Source organism: Mustela erminea, chromosome X, assembly GCF_009829155.1.
Source record: "Mustela erminea isolate mMusErm1 chromosome X, mMusErm1.Pri, whole genome shotgun sequence".
Taxonomy (NCBI): Eukaryota; Metazoa; Chordata; class Mammalia; order Carnivora; family Mustelidae; genus Mustela; species Mustela erminea.
The window spans coordinates 7,394,804-7,422,117 of NC_045635.1; the positions used below are offsets into that span (position 1 = coordinate 7,394,804).

The window sequence follows — 27,314 nt, forward strand, 5'->3', positions numbered from 1 at the left end:
TCTTTACTTTTTGATAATTCTGGCTAGAAGTTTATCAATTTTGTTTATTTTCTCGAAGAACCAGCTCCTGGTTTCATTGATCTGTTCTACTGTTTTGTTTTGTTTTAGTTTCTGTATCATTTATTTCTGCTATAATCTTTATTATTTCCTTCCTTCTGCTGGCTTTAGGCTTTGTTTGTTCTTTTTCTAGCTCCTTTAGGTGTAAGGTTAGGTTGTTTCTTTGAGATTTTTCTTGCTTTTTGAGGTAGGCCTGTATTGCTATATACTTTCCTATTGGAACCACTTTGATGCAACCCAAAGGTTTTGGACTGTTGCATTTTCACTTTTATTGGTTTCCTTGTGTTTTTTTAAATTTCTTTTTTGAATTCCTGGTTGACCCATTCCTTGTTTAGTAGCATGCTGTTTAACCTCCATTTACTTGTGGTCTTTCCAAATTTTTTCCTGTGCTTGACTTCTAGTTTCACAGTGTTGTAGTCAGAAAAGGTGCATGGTATGATTTCAATCTTTTTCTATTTGTTGAGGCCTTTTTTGTGACTTAATATGTGATGTATTCAAGAGAATGTTCCATGTGCACTTGAAAAGAATGCGTGTTCTGCTGTTTCTGGATGGAATGTTCTGAATATATTTGTTAAGTCCATCTGTTTCAGTGCATCATTCAAAGCCATTGCTTCCTCGTTGATTTTCTGTTTAGATAATCTGTCCATAGATATAAGTGGGGATTGTGTTATTATTAATTAGTTCCTTAAGTTTTGTCATTGTTTTTTATATTTGGGTGCTCCCATATTTAGTGTTTAAATATTCACAATTGTTATATCTTCTTGTTGGATTATCCCCTTTAATGATTATAGAATGCCCTTCTTTGTCTCTTTTTATAATCTTTGTTTTAAAGTCTAGTTTGTCTGATAAAGGTATTGCTACTCCAGCTTTCTTTTGACAACCATTTGCATAATAAATATTTCTCCACCCTCTCATTTTCAATATGCAGGTGTCTTTAGGTCTCCATTGAGTCTCCTGAAGGCAACATATAGACGGATCTTGTTTTTTAATCCATTCTGATACCTTATGTTTTTTGATTGGAGCATTTAGCTTGTTTAGACTCAATGTAATTATTGATAGATATGTATTTATTGCCATTTTATTATTTGTTTTGTTGTTGTTTCTGGAGGTTTTCTCCGATCCTTTCTTGTCTTTGTCATTTTTGGTCTCTCTTCTGCACTCAAAGAGTCCTCTTTAATATTTCTTTCAGGGCTGGTTTCGTGGTCATGAACTCTTTCATGGTTTTTGTCTGTCTAGGAGACTCTATGTCTCCTCTATTCGGAATGATAGCCTTGCTGGATAGAGTATTCTTGGCTGCAGATTTTTCCCATTCAGCACTTTGAATATATCATGACACCCCCTCCTGTTTTGCCAAGTTTCTGTTGAGAAATCTTTAGCTAGCTTTATGGGTTTTCTCTTGTAAGTTAAGGATTTTTTTTTTTTTGTCTTGCTGCTTTTAAGCTTTTTCTTTATTGCTGTATTTTGCAAATGTAATTATAATATGCCTTGGTGTTGGTCCACTTTTGTTGATTTTGATGGGAGTCTCTATGCCTCTTGGATCTAGATGTCTGTTTCCTTCCCCAGATTAGGGAAGTGTTCTGCTATTATTTCTTGAAATACATTTTCTGACTGCTTTTCTCTCTTCTCTTCTGGACTCCTACAAAACAAGTGTTACTACATTTGATAGTCACTGAGTTCCATAAGTCTATTCTCCTGTTACATAATTCTTTGTCTCTTTTGTTCAGTTTCAATATTTTCCATTATTTTGTCTTCTAGGTCACTATATCATGCTTCTGCTTCTCCCGACCTTCTGTTCATAGCATCAAGCCTGTTTCCAATCTTGTTTATTGTATTTTTCCATCTCTGATTCTTTTTTAACTCATTTATCTCTGTTAAGGGTCTCAGTGATGTCTTCCATTCTTCTCTCAAGACCAGTGAGTATCCTTATAATTGCTGCTTTTTCTAGTAGGCATGTTATTTGTATCGGTTTCACTTTGATCTCTGGCCATGGCCTCATCTTGTTCTTTCATTTGGGATACATTCCTCCATCTTCGCATTTTGTCTAAGTCTCTGCCTTCTTCTCTGTGTTAGAAAAGCCAGTTATTACTCCTGCTTCTGAAAGTAACGGCCTTAAGGAGAAGAGGTCATGTAGTGCCCAGGGTCTGGAACATCAGGGAGTGTCTCTGGTGTGTGCTGTGTGTGCTCTGCTATTGTGTTTTGGCTGCCTATCCTTCAGGCCAGTCATCTGCAGAGGCTCTCCTTGTTTCTGTGGGCAGTGTTTTATCCCTGGCCTGAATGTGGCAAATTTTAAGTTGGTGTGTTCTGGTCTGCTTGTGAAATGAGACCTGACACCAACTCCACCAGAACTGAGGCCCTGCAAGACTCTCTGGTTTGGAGACATGGTGTGGGCAGGGGTTTGTGCTGGTCCTCTGCGGGGAGAGGCCCACCACAATGGGACTTAGGCAAGCTTGACTGAGAAGGGCAGTCCTGCCAGGGCAGGGGCTGTGGCTTGCTGTAAGCAAGTTAGGCAGCCAGCTTCGGTGCTGTGCTGCTTCCCACAGGTGGCTCTGTGTTTATGCTGATGGGGATGGGGGATGGAAATGTTGCCAGCCAGCTTCTTTGTTTCCAGAGAGGGAGCTCTAAGAATTCTGCCTCTCAGGGAGGTGCTCTGAGAAAAGCAAATAACCCATGTGCCTCAGGCACTCTTCAGATCACTGTTTCCACACAGTCTGCTCCTGGGTTTTCTGCCTGCCGTCTCTCCAGGAACAGTGCATTGCCCTCCAGGCTCTATCCCAACTAAGCCTGCTGACCTTTAAAACACCAGGCTTTAAGCCCTGCTGGTTGCAAGAACTCATTTTCCAAGCCAATAGCTATGGGGCTATGTCCTCCTTGTGCATTCCCCTGTGTGCTCCTTTTTCTCTCGCCTTTCTCTGCCACTATGGCTCCCTCCCCTCCATAGGACCCAAGATCTGTTTCTCCTCTAAATCACATCTCTGCATTTCTTACCTTCTTTGATATGGTCCCTTCTCTCCCTTTAGTTGTGGAGTTTATTCTTTCAGTCTTTGGGTGAATTTTGGGGGTATTTAGGATGATTCGATAGTTATCCAGTTGTGTTTGTAGGACAAGATAAGCCTAGGGTCCTCCTACTCTGCCACCATCCTCTCCTTTCTTTCTGTTTCAAGATGAAATTTACCTCAGATCCTGGACGATGACTCCAAGGTGGAGAGACCACGTGGGCTGTCAATCCATCAGATGCCAGCTCACTATTCTTGCCTGCCTTTGCTTTCATTCTGGTGGTAGAGATTTCTGTTCAGGCATATCTGAGTCTCCTCTCCCTTAGAACTATGGGAGGATATTCACTTAACAAACCTTCTTGACATTGGACAGAGTCACGTAACTAGTAATGGCCAATAGGCTGTTGGCAGAAGTAACCTATGTCATTTTCCAGCTGGGGAATTTCATTGCCATTGTGAGACCCTGCAGCACTCTCTTTCCTTTGCTGTCATGACAGGTGATGTACCATATGTTGGTATCTCTATTAGCCTGGGCTCCAGAGGTAGAATGACATAGAGAAGCACCTCTTACAGACATCTGCTATTTATCAAGTGTGATAAAAAAAATAAACCTTATTGTGTTAGATGACTAGGATTTGGGGGTTGTTTGTTAACGCAGCATAATCTGTGCTATCCCAACTAGCATCTTACTTCATTTCATGATTTTAAGCTTGACCCACCTATAGTCCTCTGGGTTGGCCATCTGCACCACTTTATCCATATATGTCACATTCATCAGCATCCTCATGCTTATTTGAGACAATAAAGGGAGGCAAGGGGCTCATAATTCTTTTCTTTTCCTCTGAGCCTCCCACTAACATATGAAGCTATGATACAAACCATGACAAACCATAGTCAGTTCTATATTTAACTCACATTCTCTCTTTCTCTCTGAGAGATAGATTTGACATGGAACTCAACTATCAAAAAATTAACTGATGAAAATATACACAATACTCAGAGTTCCAATGTCTCTTTATAACTGAAGCAAACCACCATCATCTTAGGTTTCCTCTTGCTGCTCTGTAAAGCAAGGACAAGAATGATATTTCCCAAGATGGTTATGAGAATGAGTGTGTGTGAGTGTGTGGGGGAGTGTTAGGGGAAATGTGGTATATTTTGCATAAAGTGAGCTATAATCAAAAAAGGCACTCCATTCCAAGGGAGCAGTCAGGAGAACTACAGACCTCCAGAGCATGCTGGAATCTGTTTTCTATTTTCCCACGTTTATTACATGCTAAACTCTTTGGGTCCCCCTTCCCCATTGAGATATTTGGCCCCAGCAAAACATGGGATTGCTACACTTATTTACTGATTTAAGAATAGTAGCCAATCCAATAATAATAAGATCATTCTTATATCAGCCTGAGGGGTCATACAAATTGTGTTTCTGCAAATTCTAAATGTTTTAATTTTTAACTTTTCCTTATTTTGTTTATAAAAAAACTGGTCACTTTTCATTAAAACATTCATATATTTACACAATGATCAGACAATAATTCAGTCTTATAAAAGGATATGCAGGGAAAACCACATTTCATTTTCATCCCCCTTCCCCTGTATCCAGGTTGCAGTCCTCCCCAGAAGCAACTCTTGCTATTATGTAGTCTATGCATGCACAAATATAATACATAGTATATACAATTACAAAATCTGCTCCTGCCCCATATTTACCAACATAACTGGGAGCAGAGTGCACACTGCTCTTAACATTCTCTAGGCCATTATTTCTTTTCAGTCTTCATGGATTTGCCCATTTTTCCCCCTAATAGTTAAATATCTCATCACACTTTGGGACTTGACTTGATGGCACACTTGGCCAAATGCTGGAGGCATGGAGGAGGGTCTAGTTCAAAATCCTAAGATGCAGTAGAATATCCATTCTGGTAGTGCAGGCTATGCCGCATTAACAGACAATCCCCAGATGATGGACATTTATGTTGTTTTCAGTCTAAGTCTACTGCAATGTCATGAAGATCTTGTTTTACCTTTGCATACATGTGCAAGGATATCTAAAGAATACAGTCAAGTGATAAAGTTGTAGACATAAAACATATGTTCATTTAAAAAAATTTTAATAAACTTTATTTACATAAAATCAAAAGTGTGACATTTATACACAAATTTAAAGTGTGACGTTTGTGTGCCTGCGTTACCACTAACACAATTAAGAAAGAGAATCTTCCTGTTTCAATAATCTTTATTATTATTGAGGAAAGGTGAGGCCAAGATCAGGAGGAAAGGGTGGCTTATTACACTCACAGTTCCCAAGAGAGGGAATACATGTCATGCCACGGGGGGAGCCACAGGGGAATCACCAAGGGTGAGGTAGCAAAATCAGTGAACAAGAGTGCAACTGTGTGTCCAAGCCTAAATTGTGTTTTTTGCAGGAAGCACGGAGTGGGGGGCAGGGAATGACCTTTATTGGTTATTACAGAGGACGGTGTAGACTCTCTATTGGTTGGTTTGTATTTGAGATGACTCAAATAAGGTGTCAGGAACAAGGTATGTCTGGCATCTGCATAGAGGGTAGATGGTAAAGCATCAAGTTTGCTGAATCTAGGAATATGGCTAATACAATTTCCATTACTGAGACAGTTCCCTCACAACTTTTTGCAGAAAATCCACCCCAACCTCTGGTTCCAGGTGACCACTTTTCTGTTTCCTATCACCACAGTTTGTTTTGCCAGTTCTAGAATTTCATAGAAAGGGGATCAAACAATGTGCATACCTTTGTGCCTGACTCCTGTTGCTCAGGATGATATTTCTGAAAATCATTCATGCTGTTTTGTATATTGATGGTTCTTTATTTTTATTGCTGAGCAGTATTCCATTATATGGATATATTACAATTTGTCTATTCATTCATCTTTGATAGACGTTTGAGTTATTTTTAATTTGGGGTTATTATGAATATTGCTTCTTTAAATATTCTTTCAAATGTTTTTCATGGGCACATTTCTCTTGGGAAAATGATCAAGGGTGGAATTTCTAGGCATATGTCCAACTTTATAAGAGGCTGCCAAGTTTTGCCAAGTGGTTGTGCCATTTTTTACTCATGGCAGAATATGAGAGTTCCAGTTGCTTCACAATCGTGCCAATACTTTATATGGTCAGATGGCATGTACAAATACTGTTATGCAAATGTGTAGCAGACACTGCAAGGTACCTGAACCAACAACTGCTCCCACCTTCTTTCTCTCTTACTTCCTGTCCCAGTTTCCCCTGAGTTATGTGTGTTCAACATCTCATAGTTCCAGCCAGTAGGGTGTAAATGAAAGTCCTCTGGGACCTCTCTTGGTAAGCTTTTATTTACTTAATGAAGGGACAGATGTGCCAGCATTGATGCCACCCCTCGTCGTCACTCCTTACTATTTGATTGCAGACATGATTCCTGTTGCTATGGTAGGCATGTTGCCACCCCACAACCCAGAGCCCCCAAACCAGCAGCCACCTACCTTCAAGCTTCAAATTATGTGAGAAAAGTAAACATGGACTTATTTAAGCCATTGTGCTCCATGTATTCTCTTATTTGCAAAATAGCAGACTAACATGTCTCACACTCTTTATTGTTCATTTAAGTGATACCAAACAGGATTTGCTAGTCGACATGTCTAATTTGAGAATCCTTGTTTCCCTACATTTCTCCTAACACATGGTATAATTTAAATCTTTAATATTTTGTTGTTTTAATATATATTCACTTAAACATGGCTAAAGTGGGAACTTTGTTTGCTTACAAGCTGTTCATTTTTTTTTCTTTGACTTGCCCATATATGTCTCTTGGATATTCATTTGTAAATACTCTTTATATCTTAATAAAACCAGCTCCTCACCTGTTGTATTTCTCATGTGTTTCTCAACTTTGTGTATGGTAGGTTTTTTGTAGGTCAGAAATTTTTAGTTTTTACATAATGTATTTTTTTTTAAGATTTTATTTATTTATTTGACAGATAGAGATCACAAGTAGGCAGAGAGGCAGGCAGAGAGAGAGGAGGCAGCAGGCTCCCCGATGAGCAGAGAGCCCGACGCGGGGCTCGATCCCAGGACCCTGGGATCATGACCCGAGCCGAAGGCAGAAGCTTTAACCTACTGAGCCACCCAGGCGCCCCCATAATGTATTTTGAAGGGAAGATGTCCTATATTCAAATGCTATTTTGTGGGGCACCTGGGTGGCTCACTTGGGTAAGTGGCTGCCTTTGGCTTGGGTCATGATCCCAGGGTCCTGGGATCGAGCCCCACATGAAGGAGTCTACTTCTCTTTCTCCCTCTGCCCCTCTCTGCTGCTCATGCACACACTTACTCTCTCAAATAGATAAATAAAATCTTTTAAAAAATGCTATTTTGCTCCTTGCTAGTTCTCTGATCCAGGGGCTATTCCACACTCAATTATCCATCTTTAATATATTTTGTATATATTTAAGTTGTGCTGGATTTGAATCCAGGTGTACCTTACTCTGAAACTCATGATCGTTTTACTATGTATCGAATTACTTCAAATCCTACAATTACAGGGTGTCTTGGCCCACTAGCATGCATAGTACTTCGGTCATCACTCTAAGGGAAGTCAAACCCAAAGTCACAGAGAATTCCTTAATTATGAATACCTCCAATATTTGTGAAAACGTACCCCTTTGCCTTCATCTGTAGGTGAACAGATGAACAGATATGTAAGGCCAACTTTCTAAGAGAAATCATACCTAAAGCACTGAAAAAAAAAACTGGCTTTATTTGGTTGAAAAAAAGGTACTCATACCTCCAATCTTCTCTAAAAATGTGGATCCTCTATGATTTCATATGTAAGATACGTATAGCTATGTTGTAGGTCCAAGTTGGTCTCCCAAGATCAAATCATATCACTTTTCTGATGATCTCTACTAAAATAATTTGTTTTAGTTCATGAAATCTTCCAATGCCATTATCAATTGAGCCCCAATATGTTATCAACAATTTAAATTATTATTAACATAAAAATTTAAGGACCATGGACAATCAGCTTAGTGTGGGCTTGTCTTTCCCTCTATGGCTCTATAAGGGTGGGCATTTCATTTTTTAAAAACCTACATGAAATTAGAATTTTACAGTGCATGCCAAACAAAATCAGCCTTTTCCTCAATCCCACTTCCATCTCAGACTGTGATTTTGCTTTGGCTTACATTTTAATAAAGTTGGCATTTTTACCTCTTCTGCATCTGGAAATTCCCAATTGGCTTTGTCACATTGTGAACTGAAATAGTAATTCAGTTGGACTGAATTTGCTTTGAGGAGTAAGCCACCACTTTTTAGTTTTTTCTCCCTTATGATTTATTGATTTGCAAGATGTGCCATGAAATACATACATATGTATGTATAGATCTATATATCTATACATACATGTGTGTATGTATACACATGCACCCACACAAACTAAAGTTAAAAAAGAAGAAGTTTCATGCATGCTTTGGTTCACTGTTAATCTGATTTCTTCATTTAGGGCAGCTCTAAGGAGTTAGAAGCTGAGTAAAAGCAAATTCAAATTCAAGAGAGAAGACAATAATAATATATATGTAGATGGTTGAAAACACAAGTGTTTCCATCTCTTTATTGCTTTTGGAAAATAAGCAGTATTTTTTAATGTGTTCAGTATTTAATTTTATGAAGAACGTATTCTGATAAATCAATAACTATAGGTAAAGCCACTAGATACCCAACACCATTGTAACTCTTAAACGTTTGAAATAATGTGACAGTAATCAAAGATGTCTATAGGGGTCCTGCTTTTTCACCACCTTGGAAAGTAAACAGGAAACTAATTTGCCAGCTAAGAATGGCCACCCTGCTGAAACTTTCTTCTTTTGTTTGAAGGTAATAGCAGGGTAGGGTGACCAACTACCCCATTTACCCAGAACTGGGGAGGTTCCCAAGATGTGGAACTTTCAGTGCCCAGAAAAGTCGTGGTAACTCACGAGGAGTTGGTTACCCTAGATCAGGGAAACCTGTCAAGGGTGTTGCAAATTGCACCCATCTGGGTTTGATATTGGAACACATGACCATCCTTCATGTGCCCAGAACTGAGATCATCCCTGGAAATGCTCACGGTATCTAATGGAAGAAAAAATTCTGAAACCACAATAAAACCTTAAATGTTTTAAAAGTTTAAAGTGAGTGCTGTTTATAGTTTAATATCTCCAGAGTAATCAGGATATTGATATAAACACAGTATATTCTAAAACAAATTCAATTAAAAAAAACCAACCCTCCCTAAGATATATGTCAAGTCTGAGATGCCCATGAACTTAGTGATTTGCTATGAGGGGAAGAGGGACATTTATAGTACGGGTGAAAGTGTGATTTTAGGTCCCAGAAAGGAATTTATAAAATAGCTACTTTTATCATTATGACCACTGAATTCTCCAAGATAATGGAATGCCCACTTAATATGAAAAAAGTCACCAGTGGCTGATATTCTGGTAGTAACATTCAAAAAAACTATACCTGAATCTGCCACCATTGTCCACACTCAGCTATGCCCAGAATTAGGGAGCATGGCTAAATGCATCTCTTGGGAAGCAAGGACCTCTGAAAAGGAGATACAGTTGGCCATTGAACAACACGAGGGTTAGGGGTACCAAACCCCTGGCGCAATAAAAAATCTGTATATAACTTTTGATTCCCCTAAACATTAACTACTGATAGACTACTATTGACCAGAAGCTTTACCAATAACAGTCGATTAACACATATTTTGTTTGCTCTATGTATTACATACTGTATTCTTACAGTAAAGTAAGCTAGAGAAAAGAAAAAGTAAGCTAGCGAAAGAAACAGTTATTAAGAGAATCATAATGGAATTATATCTACAATACTGTCCTGTATTTCTTGAAATAGAAATTTGTGTATAAGTGGAGTACAAAGGCTGTACAAACCCATGTTGTTCAATAGTCAACTCTACTTACACTCAAAAATTACATGTTAAAAACCTGAAAAACAACTAGACACCTCTCTTACCTCTCCTTCACAACTGACCATTATACAGGAAGTGTTTGGGTTGAGACCTTTCTCATCTCCTTGTGGCACTGCTTAACAGAGTGCACAGATGAGGAATGAGAGGGAAACTGGCTGAACTTTTCCCATTCTGCTCTTCGAGAAGACTCAGGGTACAACCCAGATGTCAGTCTGCCATGCTTTCCCTTTTGATCATCATGAAATCGTTGGTATCTCTGTCCCAGCTGCTCTAGAGACCCTCCAAGGATGCCTAGGGGTTGGTGATGCTTGGAGTTCTCCTTTTTTCTGACTCCCCAATTCCTGCTTTGGATGAATTAGCTTGGTGTTTTTTGGACCAACCATTTCATCCTTCTGAGCTTATTCTTTTTGGTGGCCATGGGGTTGCACCACTTGGATCTCTCAAGAGAATTTCCAGGTAGGAATATGGTTACCAGGCAGTGACCAGCTGCTGTATTTACAGATCTGCCATGGCACTGATGCTGTGCTACACTGCCTCAAGGTTACTCCCAGCCGAGGACTGAGCATGGAAGGGGACTTGATCTAGTCCCCTGATTCTCTAATGGGCAAACTTTGTTCAGAGGCTCCCCATCAGCCAGGCCACAATGGTTCTAGAGTTGCACTGCAGTCTAGGAGGCGTCTGTCCCTGTCTTCCCTCCTTCTTTCCCCTCATAGGTATTAGAGCTGAATAACGGATCAGGGGCTCTTCCTGCCTACTCCTGCTCTCTCTCCCCCTTATCTGTCATTAGTGTTTTCTCCATCTGTGCTTCTCAGAGATCCTGAATTGACATAGCTCTTACGGCCTTATGCTAGATGCCACTCAAGGTACCAATGACACTGGTTCTATGGATAGCAGTGTTTTGTTGAAGATTAAAGGCAAAAGATGGCATTGACCTTTAGAATACAAATGAAGTACAACTGAATCTTTAGCATCCTTCTCCTTAAAATCTGCTGTTCATCCTCCCATCTTAGAATTTCCCATAAACTCTTTTTCCATAGGCTCCAACCTCTTGCCACATCTCTCACATTCCCAGTCTTGCCTCATTTCTTTGATCTCTACTCTGCATCCAGTATTTCCTCTCCCACCCTGATCTTTGTTAACATCCTCCTTTACAGACCATGTCATTGGGAGATCACCTGCTACAGCTTAACTGGTTTATTAGCTCTCTTCCTGTCAGGCCAGGGCCAAAATAACATTTTTTCAACTATTCCCCACTATGTAAATATTCTCATATTTATGGATAAAAAAAGAGGTATCTCTATAACTCTACCCAACCAGAAAGAGTATTTCTTTACCCCATGAAGTCACAAGGAAAGAGAGGAAGGAAAAAAGAGCTAAAGTAGGTCAAAGTAATGGTATAGTGGTAATGATTTTATACTTTTGGGAATTGCTATAGAACATTCTTATTTGCCATAAAACCACCTGTAACCATCTACTAACATTGCCAATTTTAATGATGCACAATGTGGAAGAGATTAGCTAGCTGTTTATAAAGCCCACCTTCCTCTTTTGTTGGGTAGTTCTGTATGACCACAAGACTGAATTGTGGCCAATGAAATGTGGGCAGGAGTGATGTGTACACTACACCCCTAGGCCTGGCTCATTAAATTCCCACTTTATGGATCCTTCATGTAGTCCTACATGGTGGAAGGATCCTGGGTCTGTGAAGTTAGGCATAGAGAAGAGCATTGTATGTATTAAGAATTTTGCTAATTTCTGGGGCGCCTGGGTGGCTCAGCGGGTTAAAGCTTCTGCCTTCGGCTCAGGTCATGATCTCAGGGTCCTGGGATCGAGCCCTACATCAGGATCTCTGCTCAGCAGGGAGCCTGCTTCCTCCTCTCTCTCTCTGCCTGCCTCTCTGCCTACTTGTGATCTCTCTCTGTCAAATAAATAAAAATATTAAAAAAAAGAATTTTGCTCATTTCTTAATGGGTGGCTAGTTTTCTCATGATTAAATTTAAAGAGTTGTTTACACATTCTGGATACAAGTCCTTTATCAGATATATGGCTTGCAAGTATTTTATCCTAGTCTGTGCTTGTCTTTTGATTCCTTAACCGTGGCTTTCAAAGAACAAATTTATTTTTAATTTGAGGAAGCCTGTATTATCTCCAAACAAAAAAAGTCCAGCCTAGAAATGGGCAGAGAACACAAACAAACATTTTTCCAAAGAAGACATACAAATCGCCAATAGACACATGAAAAAATGTTCAACATCACTTGGTAGCAGGGAAGTGTAAATCAAAACCACAATGAGATACCACCTCACACAGGTCACAATGGCTAAAATTAACCACTCAGCAAACAAGAGATATTGGTGAGGATGCAGAAAAAGGGGAGCCTTCTTACACTGTTGGTAGGAATGCAAACTGGTACAGCCACTGTGGAAAACAGTATGGAGGTTCCTCAAAAAGTTAAAAATAGAGCTACCCTATGTCCCAGCAATTGCACTAATTAATTATTTATCCAAAGGATATAAACATAGTGATTGGAAGGGGCACATGCACCTCAAAGTTTATCTCAGCAATGTCCACAATAGTCAAACTACAGAAAGAGTCCAGATGTCCTTTGACAGATGTATATATATACACATATATGTAGACATACATATATATACCACATCATATATATATATATATATATATATCTCAATAAAGAATGAAAGAATATTACTCAGCCATCAAAAAGAATGAACTCTTGTCATTTGCAATGATATGGATGGAACTAGAGGGTATTATGCTAAGTGAAATAAGTCAGTCAGAGAAAGACAAATACCATATAATTTCATTCATAAGTGGAACTCAAGAAACAAAACAGATGAACACAGGGGAAGGGAAGAAAAAATAACATAAGAGGAAGACTGAGAGGGAGGCAAACTGTAAGAGACACTGAACTCTAGGAAACAAGCGAAAGGTTGCTGGAGGGGAGGTGGGTGGGGGGAAGGGATAACTGGGTGATGGGCATTAATGAGGGCACGTGATGGAATGAGCACTGGGTGTTTTACTCAACCAATGAATTGCTGAACTGCATCTCTGAAACTAATAAAAAAATGTCTATATTATCAATGTGTTCTTTTATAGATCATATTTTGGTGTTCTACCTAAGCAGTCTGCCTAATTCAAGATGAAAAGTTTCTCTTGTGTTTTCCTACAGAAGTTTTATAGTTTTAGGCTTTACATTTTGATCACAGATCATATATATTGTATATGAGCTAGAGACCAAAGTTTCATTTTTCTTTTTCTTTTTTGAATGTGTATGAACATCCAATTGTTCCAGCATCATTTTTTTTAGAAGACTATGATTTCTGTTTCATGCACCTATGTCAAAATCCAGTTGTCCATATATATGCAAGCCTATTGCTTCATTCCCTATTCTATTCCATTGAAATATTTGTGTATCTTTGAAAAAAAGATTTATTTATTTATTTGAGAGAGAGGGAGAGCAGGGGGAGGGCAGGGAGGGACAGGGAGAGAGAGGATCCTCAAGCAGACTCCCCACTGAGTGTGGGGCCCAATATGGTGCTCGATCCCAGGACCCTGAGATCATGACCTGAGCTGAAATCAAGAGTTGGGTGCTTAACCTACTGAGCCACCCAGTTGCCCCTATTTGTCTATTTTTATGTTTACCATCCAACTGGCTTGATTATAGCAGCTTAATAATAATTTTTGAAATTAGGTAGTGTTAGCCTACCTTTGTTCTACTTTTTAAATCTTGTTTTGATTACTCTAGGTTCTTTGAATTTCCATATGAATTTTAGAATCAGTTTGTCATCTATAAAAAAACCTGCTGAGATTTGGATTAAGAGTGCATTGAATTTATTAGCCAACCTGGGGGGAAATGACATCTTAACAATATTGACTGAGTCTTTTGGCACTTGAATAAGGCATATTTGACCATTTATGTGGGTAATTATTTAATTTCTCTCAGGAATGTTTTATAGTTTTAACTGCATGTTTTTTTTGGATATTTTGTCCAATTTATCCCTAAAGCATTTCATTCTTTTATGCTATTATAAATGATATTTTAATTTCAAGTTCCTATGGTTCCATGCCAGTATACAGAATTATAATTATCTTTGTATATTGATCTTGTGTCTTGCAACTTTGCTAAACTCATTTATTAGCTCCAGCAGATTTCTTATCTGTAGATCCATCAGATTTTCTATGTGGGGTATGATGTCATCTGTGAATATAGACAGTTTTGCTTTTTTCTTTCCTACTTTTTTAAAATTTAATTTTATTTTTTCAGTGCTCTGAGATTCTTTGTTTATGTACCACACCCAGTGCTCCATGCAATACATGCCCTCCTTAATACCCACCTTTCCTATCTTTTTTTCTTTTCCTTAACTAACTTCTCTGGCTAGAATCTCCAGGACAAACTTAAATAGAGGTGCTAAAACAGACATCCTGATCCTGCTTCTGATTTTAGAGAGAAAGTTTTCAGTCTTTCACCAGAACTATGTTACCTACGGGTTCTTCGTAGATGCCCTTTATCAGCTTGAGGAAGATGTCTCCTATTTCGATTTGCTGAGAGGTTTTGTCAGGAATGGATGTTGGATTTTGACAAATGCATTTTCTGGGTATATTCAGATTATCATACAGCTTTTTCTTTTTCTGGTTTCTAATAACATTGGTTGATATTCGTATTTTATGCCAACCTGCATTCCTGGGATTAACCCCACACAATCATGATGCGTTACCTTTTTTTTTTTTTTAAGATTTTATTTATTTATTTGACAGAGAGAGATCACAAGTAGGCAGAGAGGCAGGCAGAGAGAGAGGAGGAAGCAGGCTCCCTACCAAGCAGAGAGCCCGATCCCAAGACCCTGAGATCATGACCTGAGCCGAAAGGCAGAGGCTTAACCCACTGAGCCACTCAGGCGCCCACATTACCCTTTTTTAATATATTGTTGGATTTGATTTGCTAAAATCTTATTTAGAATTCATTTGAGAAGCACTGGTCTAGCGCACATTAAATATTGAAAAAGATGTTAGTGACCCCCTCCCCTAAATGTACATAGCTCTTCTATAATTGTTGTTTTTCTGGAGTGTGATGAACAGAATTACACAAAATATGCCCAGTAGTGTATTTAAGCACCTGGGCAAATTTAATTAACCTGTTAAGAGTTGTCACAGGAATTTAGTTTAAATTACATTTAAACTGAAGTTGAACTTCTATTTCTTAGCTACATGAAAATAATGAGCACATGTCCCTTCTTGTTTGTAACAAAGGGGTTCTGGAGCTGAGGGTTTACCTGCAATCTCAAATTTCTTTCTGGCTTTCTATTTTCAGTTTCTACATAAGGAACAGAAAATACCACTTTTCAAAACCATGGCTAATAGGGTGCTTTTACACCCACACAGGACGGTAGGGTCAGGCTTCTGGTAGCGAGAACTGGGGAACCCATCCAAACACGTTATGTTCTGTTAAACCTCACACTCGAGATCCATTCACCCTTGAGCGCACAATATGTCCAATTCACATGCTACGTAAACAAGGCTGTTATGCAAATTGACACAATTCCAACAAATGTAATCTGCTACCCCATTCTTACATGTCAAGCAAAAAACCAGGGACAATCCGACGCAGGAGCAGACAAGCGGTCTTCAGTTTGAGTCCTCTGTGTCATCACCTTCCAACCTTTCCTGGGTGAGTGTCATGGGCTACTGAACACAGCCGGTCAGACTGCACAGGCCAAAAGGAAAAACAGTCCTTTCTGTTATCAACCATAGACTCTTTATGGAACAGGTAGACAGACTCCCGGACAGCAGCTGAGTAAGTATTAAGAGGCCAGGGGGAAGGGAGACAACAAAAGAATCAGCAAATGATTGTGGGTATAGAAGGAACTGCCTGTCGTACTGTAATACACAATGTAATATAATCTAAAATCTTTGTATAGAAAACAATGTTTAAGCTTAGCACATTCATGTCTAAGAACCTTGAACGTTTACAGTTACATCTGATAGTCGGCTGAAGCGTTCAAGGGTGTGGTTAGAATCTAATCTCAGGGGTCCCAAGTCCGTATAAGGCAGGCTTGGCTGGTACTCCAATTTGTCTTCTGACCGTCTTCTGAATGGTTCCATTTGGGGTTCAAAAGGGACTACCATTTAATCTAATAATTTATAATCAATTTTAGGCATGGTTAAAGGGAAACACATTTCTAAAATGAATCATGGCCCTCCTGTCTGCCCAATTCTTGTTTTCCTTCTCCCAGTCTCTATTTGCTCTTGGTATATTCTGGGCAAAGATAGGATGGTAAGTCATTATAAGTTTTGCTGAGTGGGACATATCACTAAGGAAGCCCTGAACTATTTTTTGTGAGCAAACATTTCTAAATTTATGTTGGTTTTGGCATTAAGTGAAAGTGAAGGTTTTTTTTCTCTACTTCTTATGACCAACATGATTTGAAGGCATATTCTTTCATACAACTTCTTTTTTTCAATGCCACCTGGGTGCCCAATGCAAAGTTTGTTTTTAAAATGGTAAAGCCCTTGTTTGCAAAGATAATCTCTTGTATTTATTTTTTAGATACCAGTATATCTAAGACGGAGAAAGGCATATTATAAAACTTTCATAAATACTTATAAAGAACTCAAAAAATTGTGTATATAGAGCAACGCTTTTTGCATTTGGACATTTGGTCCAATGGTTTCCTTAACTCCTTATTTTCCATGATTTTTATCATAGGTAAATCCTTTCTTCACTCCAGCAAGAAGTAGGTTTTCTTTTAAATAAACGAATCAATACATAAATAAATACAAATTTTTAATAAAGATTTGTATTTATTTATTTGAAAGGGAGAGAGAGAGTGTAAGAGCAGGGGGAGGGGAGAAGCAGGCTCCCCACTGAGCAGGTCCCCCCCAAAGCGGGGCTCAATCCCTGGACTCTGGGATCATGACCTGAGCCGAAGGCAGATGCTTTAACCCACTGAGCTACCCAGGTGCCCCAATAAATAAATAAATATAAATTTTTAATAAAAGTATATATCTGATATTTGTATATTACTGTATCTATTCAGGTATCGATGTATTTATTTCCTTCCAAAAACATATTTGGCCATAATCATGAAAGAAGTTCATTGCCGGAGACCACACTCTGTGTGTTGAACACTTCTTTGGCACGACTTTCTGAGCTATGCTCTCCGCAGAAGGAGGAAGCACACAGTGGCAGAAATGCCGAGCTGACACTTCTCATGATGATCTCTCTTGCACTTGAAAGGCAGGTTGAACTGCAAAAGTGCACATCTTCAACCAGAACAGCGGAGGTTACCAGGAGCAGCAGAGAATGGGCTGTAACCCATCTTCAGCAAATCGGACTTGAAGGAAGGTTTTCCGAAGTAACCTGGACAACTTGCCCTGTGCCCCAGTCCAGTGTTTAAGCAGCCCTGGTGTGTAAGGTGTGAATGTCTGGAACATCAAAAGGCTCACATTTAAATTTCATTACAAAGAAAGCACCCTGAAGCCACAGGCAAATATCCTGTTCAGGTATCTGCATTATCTGTGTCTCTGCTCCTTGCCATTCCACAGTTAATGAAGAACAAGCAGAAATATTTCTGCCCCTCTTCACCTAAACACTGTCCGTCCCTTTGCATTATTTATTATCATTCAAAGGGGTGTGAGGCCACCAATCTTAGGGCTCCATATAGCCTGACCAGCCCCCTGGGAAATACTGCTAGGGCAAAAGTCTGCCCATACTACGCTAGTCTTAATAATCTCCTGTTGGCAAGTCATTCATTGTAGATAGCAACCAAGACGAACAAGACAATAGAGACTGAAGCAGAAAGAGGCACTCTTGGTGGAAACCCAAAGTGGAAAGGAAAGAGGAGAGGCATGCTGGAGGGAAACACCAAATAAGCAAGAACGACACGCCCCGGGTAGAGCAGTTCACGTGGAAAAGGAAGAAGGTCGGAGATTGCCAGAAGCAGCAGAGCGAGTCACCAGTCAGGACGAAAGCGAGAAGGCTTAGAGTCTCGAGAGAAAACACAGCTCAGTGATGACCTTGGACACCCCCTAGCGTGTCCACATTTCACCATCCTCCTTTCTACTCCCTCCCAGGGAACCACACTGCAACATCTGATGTCAAAGCTTCTAGAAACTGAAGTATATGCCTGCATATTTTTAATGCCATCCAAACTCTATCCAAACTCTAAATTTAACATAGCATCCTTTAAAGTCACCTCCCTTGTGTTTTATTTCACTCATTTCCTCACAAAAAGGAAATTCATTTGGAAACCGACCAGCAAGCATAAAATCAAATGAGTGCGGTGAAAGTTGCCAATAGACCTCTATGTACGCGTCAATAGGCGGTGAAAGGGATTGTCTGATTTGTTAACACCTCATTTTGGGATCAGCCCTTCTATAAAAACTCTTCTCACACCTCAGAAAGAACAAGAGCAGAATATGTTTAAATGGGGCTCCCTAGATGAATCCAAAGCCTTGTCAGGAGATCTGAAGCCTTGCAACCGTATGTTCTCCGTGTATGAATAAAGTGACACTTCCATTGATTCCAACCCTGCAGTCTGTTATTTAAAGAAACCACATTCTTATCTCTTCTTGGTTTTACTTGTTTGTTTTGTTTTGCTTTATTCCAATTTACCGAATTTCCTTCGCATCTGGCAGAAGTCTGTACGGTAGAGGGCAGAGGGAAGACGACGGACCAGGAAGAAGGAAATAAACTTGGGATGGGTAGGAGGGAGTTCCAGAAATATTTTCCACACAAGTTTCCATACCGAGGCAATGGTAATGAGAATTTGCTACATGCCAGGCCTTGGGTGAGGCGTACAAGGCACCATGCTAGATGGACATCAAAGAGAGAGCAAAGAAACACAGCAGCTTGGCAGACACACTGACTTAAAAACCCATTTGCACAGGCTTGAGAGAGCCTGTTGTCTCCCGGGGCGGCTTTGGCATGGCCAGAAGAAAACATCAAAGACACTCCAGACTTCAAATCCCTTCCAAGGGTGTGATCAGCAGGACAGGAAATGGGCAAGTCATCCTGGAAGGAATTTGGAAGCGAAGGAGCTTATTCAAGGACACCCCTGGTCCCGCACGGGAGCGCTCACCATGTGTATGGTCAACACACGTGATATGGTGAACAGCTTGGCACCCCGTCAGTAGCAAGCCTTGCCCTAGTCCCCCACCAAGACACTGCAGGGAATAAGGCAACAGAAGAAAAGATAATTCAATAAGAGTGTTTTGTCATCTCCACGGTCGACTTCACATTTTGAAAGGATCCCATGGTACAAGAAAGCGTGCATTCTAAACCAACAGAAGCGTAAATAAACATTCAAAGCTAGAAGCGCACAGGGATGGGAGAAGAGCAAACTTAACCAAGAGAAAACGAACACGTGGCATTTGCCGGAAATCGTATCTAATATGCTCGACTAAAACTCCCAGTAACCCAGTAGGGTTGCTTCATGCTCATAGTACCTCAGTAGAACCGAGCAACCAAAAGTTGCCAACGAACGCAAGACAAGGCCTTTAATTCCCTGTCGCTGGGAAGTAATGACAGACTATGAAATCCACCCGTGTACAGAGCCCAAACGAGACTGATAGTTCACACGTAGCCTGGCACTGCAGTCGGAGGGGAAGAGCGACCTTGGCCAAGCTTTTTTTTTTTTTTTTTTTCAAAACACAGAGTTCCTACAAAAGGATGGGGCAGGAGCTTCCTTGAAGAGGTAGGAATGTAAGTTCAAGCAAATGTCCGGCATACACGCATATATATTGATGGGAGGTATTTTTTGTATGTTGCCTAAGCCAAATGATATGTGCTGCATACATACATGCGTATTTACAAATTTTGAAATACATTAAAATATAAATATATTTTTAAATATATAATATTTTATATTTTTAAATATATAAATTTTATATATTTTTAAATATATAAATATATTTTATAAATATATTTTTAAAATAAAAAAATATTTTTAAGTCAAACAAAGCTGAGATTTTAGTATGTTTTAGGAAAGTTCCTCATCCAGAAAACACGGGCATGATATCAGTACTTACCTTCCATGGCTTTGTAGGGACTCAGCAGGATGATAGATGTAAAGCATTAGATTGGACTCTAGCACATGCTAGGGCCTCAGTAAGCATTCACTGTCAATATCATGAATCTACTAGAATCCCTGCATCCCATACCCCTCAGAAGCGTCCGAGGCAACCAACAGAGCAACTGGTAGTATTTAATGCGTGCTTCTTGCTCGACTTAGAAGTTAGAGTTCCATCGCTTGTTTGACTCCTTAAACCCCAGAATATAAACAGACATACAAAACAGAAAATTTCTTTTCTTTGTTCTATGTGGTTATTTCCATCAGCTACTGAACAAATGCATTTTTTTTCAGCGTACCTAATTTTCTCTTTAATTTCATCTTCTTAAGACACAGTAAATGTCTATTCCTTGTCATCAGTATTAAATCCCATAAATAATTCTAGATGTCAGTACCATATTAGTACCTTAAAACAATGTTCCTCCAGATTTCTCCAAGGAACAGATCCTCCAGTGTGAATAGGTACTCCTGTTAAAAAAAAAAAAAAAAAGACTTCTATATTAATTTGAAAAATGTGGATTAAACAATGGTAACCAGGCATGTGGGATTTATCAGAGCTTTAAATATGCTAATATGTGCTATGGATCTCCAGATGACTCTAACATGCTATGTTTTCCCAAATTGCTCATTTTTCATGGAATTACCTCCTTCACAGTACTATGACCCTCAGATAGAACTAACACTCTATGATAGGCACTTTGGGATATGCTATCTTTGAGGGATGAGTTGAAATCTTAGGATTTTATCCTGGAAAGTGGGGTGAAGATCTCAAGAGAATACAATCACTTTTGTACAAGGATGGTCTGCATATAAAGCAATGGTGGTTATAAAATATCAGTGCCCTGAGGGGCACCTGGGTGGCTCAGTGGGTTAAAGCCTCTGCCTTCGGCTCGGGTCATGATTCCGGGGTCCTGGGATCGAGCCCCGTATTGGGCTTTCTGCTCAGCAGGGAGCCTGCTTCCCCCTCTCTCTCTGCCTGCCTCTCTGCCAACTTGTGATCTCTGTCTGTCAAGTAAATAAAGAAAATCTTAAAAAAAAAAATCTGTGCCCTGAGCCCTAGGGCTGATCCTTTCTCCTCTCTCTTAGACCTCTCCCTACATAGGCTCCTCCCACCTCCATAAGCTTAGAAAAGCCAAATTCTTCGAAAGATAAGTGTAGTACTATTTTTAGTCAAGACCATCACTTGCTTTAGAAATGTGTTATGCTAAACATGTCATTCGTGAAAACAAAGATAACAAAATCTACGTGTGTATCATATTTTCCCTGTTACTTAAGCCTGCTGTCCAATTTTGTCTCTTGATCAGCATTTCTCAAAACTTTGGGATCATAATAATCACCCATGGAATTTGGGATAAATAGTTATTCTTCTGTCCTACCAGCCCATGCATTTTGAAATGCTTCCCTGGTAAGGTTTATGATCAAGCATCTTTGGGAAATTCAAACTTAGCTGCACATTACAAACCTTATTATTATTATTATTTTTTTGAAAATTCCAGAATCCTAAACAAAACCTATTGAATCAGAATCTGCAAATGTGGGCCGGGTATCCATATATATATATATATATGTATATATATATATATATGTATGTATATATATATTTTAACATCTAAAACGTTTGGAAAGCCAGTTCTCTGCAGAGAACCAAGTTCTTGTCTTAAACTATTTCATTAGGTTGGAAAAAGGGAAACACTAACATTCTCTCCATCCTTTAATTCATCTCTGACCTGGTGCTTTGTTTAATGTTCTTCTTAAACATTATACCTTTGAAACATAAGCTTTTAGAACATAATGATGTCTAAATAGAAGAGGATAAATTAAAGGGGAACTCCACAAAATTTTGTTCCAGGAGAGTAAGAATATATAAAAAAGACATTTAACTAACCCTTTAAGGAGTAAGATATCAATTCGATTCTCCCTGAACCCTCTGGGCTTTTCTTTAATCTTTGAAATCCTTTCTCTATACCTGGCATCCCTGTGAAGATTATTTCTATATATTTATTCTCAAGGAGCATGAAAGCATTTGGGGATTCTTTGCTGTTTAATTTTACAATATTTTATAATTTGAACAGATTTGGAAGTTATATAGATGCAAACATAATGCAAGATAGGCAAAATATACAGCCACTCATCGCAGGGATGAATAAAAAGAGAGAAACCCCTTTCAATATTATCAGTGTCCATAATGTCTTATTGGTTCCCTGGAAATTTAATCTGAAGCTGTGTCACACTTTAAAGATTTGATTTGAAGTAAAAGAGTCAATTTCAGTAAAATACCAAAAAGACGTTTTGACGTTTTCAATTTCATAAGACTGAATATTGGTGTACGACATGCACGGATCCATGTCTCGAGTTACTGCTCTGTAACATTGGAGTTTGAATATTAAGCAAATTGTATTTCAGGTGAGAAACTTGCCAGCAATTTGCTTTTACCTTAGAAAAAATAAAATAACTGTTTCATTCCCAAACACCGGTAAACAGACTATGGAATAATTGGAGTCTCAGGGTTATGAACATTCATGCATTCCTTTGGGCATAAAGTAAGTAGGCCACAGGGCAGTTGGAGGGTGACCACAGCCTGACAAACCTTATGGTTCAGCAGATGTGGTTGTAAGATAGGGCTTCACTGAAAAATATTCACCACTAAGCAATTTTAGGACTCCACTCTGAGGTTTTGATTTAAAGGCTTGGAATTGCCAATAGAAAAGAAGTGGGTGGTACCATCATATGGGCCGCGGGACACAGAAATATTTAGTTGCCTCAAGTAAGCAATAATGTGAATCAACAGCATTTCAAATTGCAATCTTTCAACAACTGTGCAAGTCATAAGCTAAGAACGTTTCTCAGTGCGTGCAATGACTTTATTCGGTTTCTTTTTGTTGAATTCCAGATTCCCCCGGGGGCTTTTCTTGGTGTATATATTAGAAACCTTCATGTGGGTCATTCGCTTTGAAAGATCAGCTCAATATTTGAGTAAATTATTTGAACAGCATATTCTTTGATTTGGAAACAACATGAATTCTCAACTAAATGTAAAATTATTGAAATGTTTCAAGATTTTAAAGGAAATAATCACATCCACAGTCATTTCCTGGGCTGTGGAGCTGAATACCATCATTTATAATATACATTGAGAAATTCCATTTAAAATCATGAAATGCACAGGAATCAAGAAGTACCTAGATGTGTGGGAGAATAGGGACCAAGGAGCTTCAGAAACAACCTAATGTCAACCTCATGCTTCAAAGTCTTGGGTTAATAAAAATTGAGTAAGACCAGCAGTACTACTTTGATCTAGATCAAAACTTCCCACTCTAATTCCTTGGCTGTAAGAGGAAAGTGAATTTCCAGATTTCTCTCTGTAAAGAAAAGAAATGTGAAAGATGCTGACATAATTCTTCAATGGTTCTAAAACTTGTGGTTAAATTTATGAAGCTCCTTGAGTTACAATCTAACATTTACATAAAGCAGGAGCAGTGTGGGCGGAAGGGGTGATGAAATTAACATGTCCAAAAGTTACAAAGGAAACCTTGAAGATAAGGTAGGATTGCAGTTTCTTTACCTTAATGGGTTCTGGTTCCACACCTGGGGGACAGCTCCTTCTCTGTGAAATATTTAGCTCACAAAACTCTTGATTCGTTCCAGTTTCTTACTTACCTTCCCACTAAATATTCAGAGTTACTGGTTTTATTAGTCTGAACTCTTTGGTTGCCCAATTCAACAAATATTCATTTTTTAAAGGTTTTATTTATATATTTGAGAGAAAGAGAGATTGAGAGAGAGCATGAGAGGGGAGAGGGTCAGAGGGAGAAGCAGACTCACTGCTGAGCAGGGAGCCTGATGTGGGACTTGGTCCCGGGTCTCCAGGGTCATGACCTGAGCCAAAGGCAGTTAGTTGCTTAACCAACTGAGCACAACAAATATTCATTTTAAAATATTCCTGTTTAATTGCTATGCCCTTGAAAATGACCACATAGAATGCCACTGCACTCACTGACACAGACAAATGAAGACCAAGCAAAAGAAAAGTTGTGTTCTCATTGCCCAAGTTGGCAGTGCTCCCTCACTGGACTGTAAACTCCGTGAGGGTAGGGATACTAAGTGCTTGTTCTTCCGGGTGTCATCAGCACTAACACAGTGGTTTGCACATAATACAACTCCATAAATACTTTAGTTTGGTTCATCACATCTGGGGCCATCAGCACCTGTGCTTTGGGTTTTCCTCTACTTATCATCAATTACACTTCATAGTGAGTTTTCTTTCTTTTTTTTTAAGATTTTATTTATTTATTTGATAGAGAGATCACAAGTAGGCAGAGAGGCAGGCAGAGAGAGAGGAGGAAGCAGGATCCCTGCTGAGCAGAGAGCCCAATGCGGGGCTTGATCCCAGGACCCTGGGATCATGACCTGAGCTGAAGGCCAAGGCCTTAACCCACTGAGCCGCCCAGGCACCCCATATAGTGAGTTTTCTAGTTAGGCAATATTAACCTCATTTCATCAAGTCCAAGGTCACATATAGCAGGAAAGCAAAAGAACTGGGATTGGAGCCCAAGCTTTCTTAGTCCGAGTTGATCACTCCTACCCACATCAGATACCTGAAGCAGCATTCAGCAGACAGAAGCAGCTTCAGAATCTTTTCTCATCCCAGCAAATAAAGGATAGTATTTCATTCCTCTCATTTTTACTTACAGAAATTTAGGATTTCCTTGACTACAGAAAAGGTAGGGTGTTGAGATCCACTATTTCTTTCAATTTTGAAGAAACAGAAAAGTTAATTATTTAGAGAAAAAGCTTCCCAATTCCCATTTCAATATTTTCCTAATCACATTTCTGTTTGGAACATAGGCACTGGATTTGGAACCTGAAGCCCATTTCCTGTCTAAAATGGTTTTCATTCATTGAATGTGAACACTTGTTTTTTATTGCAAAGTTGTTTACAAAGCTGAGCTGCTGGAATTCATTTCTTTTAATGAACAAAAGAGTGATGGAATATTTAGCTGGAAGGAATTCACAGAGAGTTGCGTGCAACTGGCAAAGAGTTTAGGAAAAGTTTTCAGTTCTAATGGAGGTTCCTCAGTCCAGACTGGAGGAAAATTCAGGTAAAATTCTTCTAATGAAGAACTGAATAAATGAGAAAAGGAAGTTTGATAACCTCTTCAAACTAAACAGAGATGGTTCTCATCCAAAAGAATCTTCATTCAGGAAATATTCATAAACATCGAATCCTTGCTACATGCCAGGCATGAGCATCCAAAGTTCACTAGGACTTTGTGATTTGTACCCATAAAATATAACCAATAATTTTATGTTTTTGTGAAGAGTGCCAAAAGACTACTGATCCTAAAATAAAATTCATCATTTTAAAGAGAATAATTCAGTGGTTTTTAGTATATTTACAGAGTTGTGCAATCATCACCACTATCTAATTCCAGAACATTTGTATCAGCCCACTAAGAAACTCGGTACCCACTAGCACTCACTCGCCATACCCTCCTCCTCCCAGCTCTAGAAATCTCTATGGATTTGCCTCTTCTGGACATTTCATATAAAGGGGACCATACAATAGGTGGTCTTTTTTGATTAACTCCTTTCCGTTAGCATAACGTTTCTGAGGTCCATCTACTTCATTCCTCCTCAGCTGAATCACATTCCATTGTGTGGATAAACCGTGGTTTGCCCATCTGTTCTTTAGTTGATGGACATTTGAGTCGTTTGCACTTTTTGGCTACTATGGAATAATTTTGCAATGAACGATCGCATACATGTTTTTGTGTAAACCTGTTCCTTCGATATGGTCAAGTTCGAAGCAAAGGAAAGCAAGACTCAGGAAGGTGCCTACCATTGTGCCAAAGACAGCAAATGTATCAGTAGTTTGCTCCCTTTGTTCCTGAATAGTATTTTACTGTAGGAAGATACCACTGTTTATTCATTTACCACTTGTTAGGATATTTGGATTGTTTCTAGTTTTGGGTAATTATGAATAAAGCCGCTACAAAGGTTCACATATGGATTTTAGAGTGAATATAAATTTTAATTTCTCTTGGGTAAATACCTTGGGGTAGGACTGCGGCATCATATAATTCTATGTTTAACTTTACAAGAAACTGCTAAACTCTTTTTTTTAAAAGATTTTATTTATTTATTCGACAGAGAGAGACAGTGAGAGAGGGAACACAAGCAGGGAAGCAGGCTCTCTGCTGAGCAGGATGTGGGACTCGATCCCAGGACCCCGGATCATGACCTGACTCAAAGGCAGATGCTTAATGATTAAGCCACCCAGGCACCCCCAACTGAGCCACCCAGGTGGCTAAGCTCTTTTCTGCTAAACTCTTTTCAAGGAGACCTGGTCATTTTGCATTTCCACCAGCAATGTATGGGCTCCCATTGTCCCACATCTTTTCCAACACTTGATATTTGTTTCTTTCATTTTTAACCATTCTCACACAGGTACGGTGATATCTCACTGTGATCCCTTTAAGTTTTGATGTTCTAAATTATCCTAGGTGGGTTTTTTTACCTTGTTTTTTTTTTATCCAGCAAGTAACCCATTTTCTTTTTTTAATATAGATTTTATTTATTTGAGAGAGAGAGAGACAGAAAGAGCATGAGTAAGCCTGCGGGGGGGTGCTAGGGAGGGGCAGAGGGGGACGGAGAAGCAGACTCCCCACTGAGCAGGGAGCCCGATGATGTGGGGCTCAATCCCAGGACCTTGGGATCAGGACCTGAGCCAAAGGCAGATGCTTAACCGAATGAGCCACCCAGGCACCCCCATTATTGTTGTTTTCTAGCATTTTTTAAAACTTGCACAGAAGTAGAGAGAATGATATAATAAATCGGCATGAACCATTCACCCAGCTTCAGTGATGATCAGCATTTTGCCAATTTGTTTCATCCAGCACCAACACCATTTTCCGGTTTGTTTTTTCTGGAGTTCTTTTAAGCATATCTCATACTTAATCTCATTTCACCATTAAGCATTTCAATATGAATCCCTTGAATAACTAAAAATAAAATAAAATGTAATTGCAAGTAGCAACATTAATGATAATTCCTTAATGTCCTTTAATATTTAGCCTATGCTCAAATATCCCCAGTTGCCTTGAAAGTGTCTTTTCAAAAGTTGCTTTGTTTTAATTTAATTTGCTTATAATGTGAGGTAGAAGCTAAAAAATTTGAGGTCCTACCTCCAGATGA

General features: G+C 39.2%; 1 long non-coding RNA gene across 1 annotated transcript; it reads right to left on the bottom strand.

Annotated features, from left to right (window-relative positions):
• Positions 1–1,399: 1,399 nt before the first annotated feature.
• Positions 1,400–19,888, bottom strand: LOC116583122. Its single transcript, XR_004282621.1, has 3 exons — positions 19,877–19,888; positions 19,103–19,106; positions 1,400–1,486 (listed from the first exon to the last, which is right to left on the bottom strand). It is a non-coding gene; the product is annotated as an uncharacterized LOC116583122 (long non-coding RNA).
• Between the last annotated feature and the right edge of the window lie 7,426 nt (positions 19,889–27,314).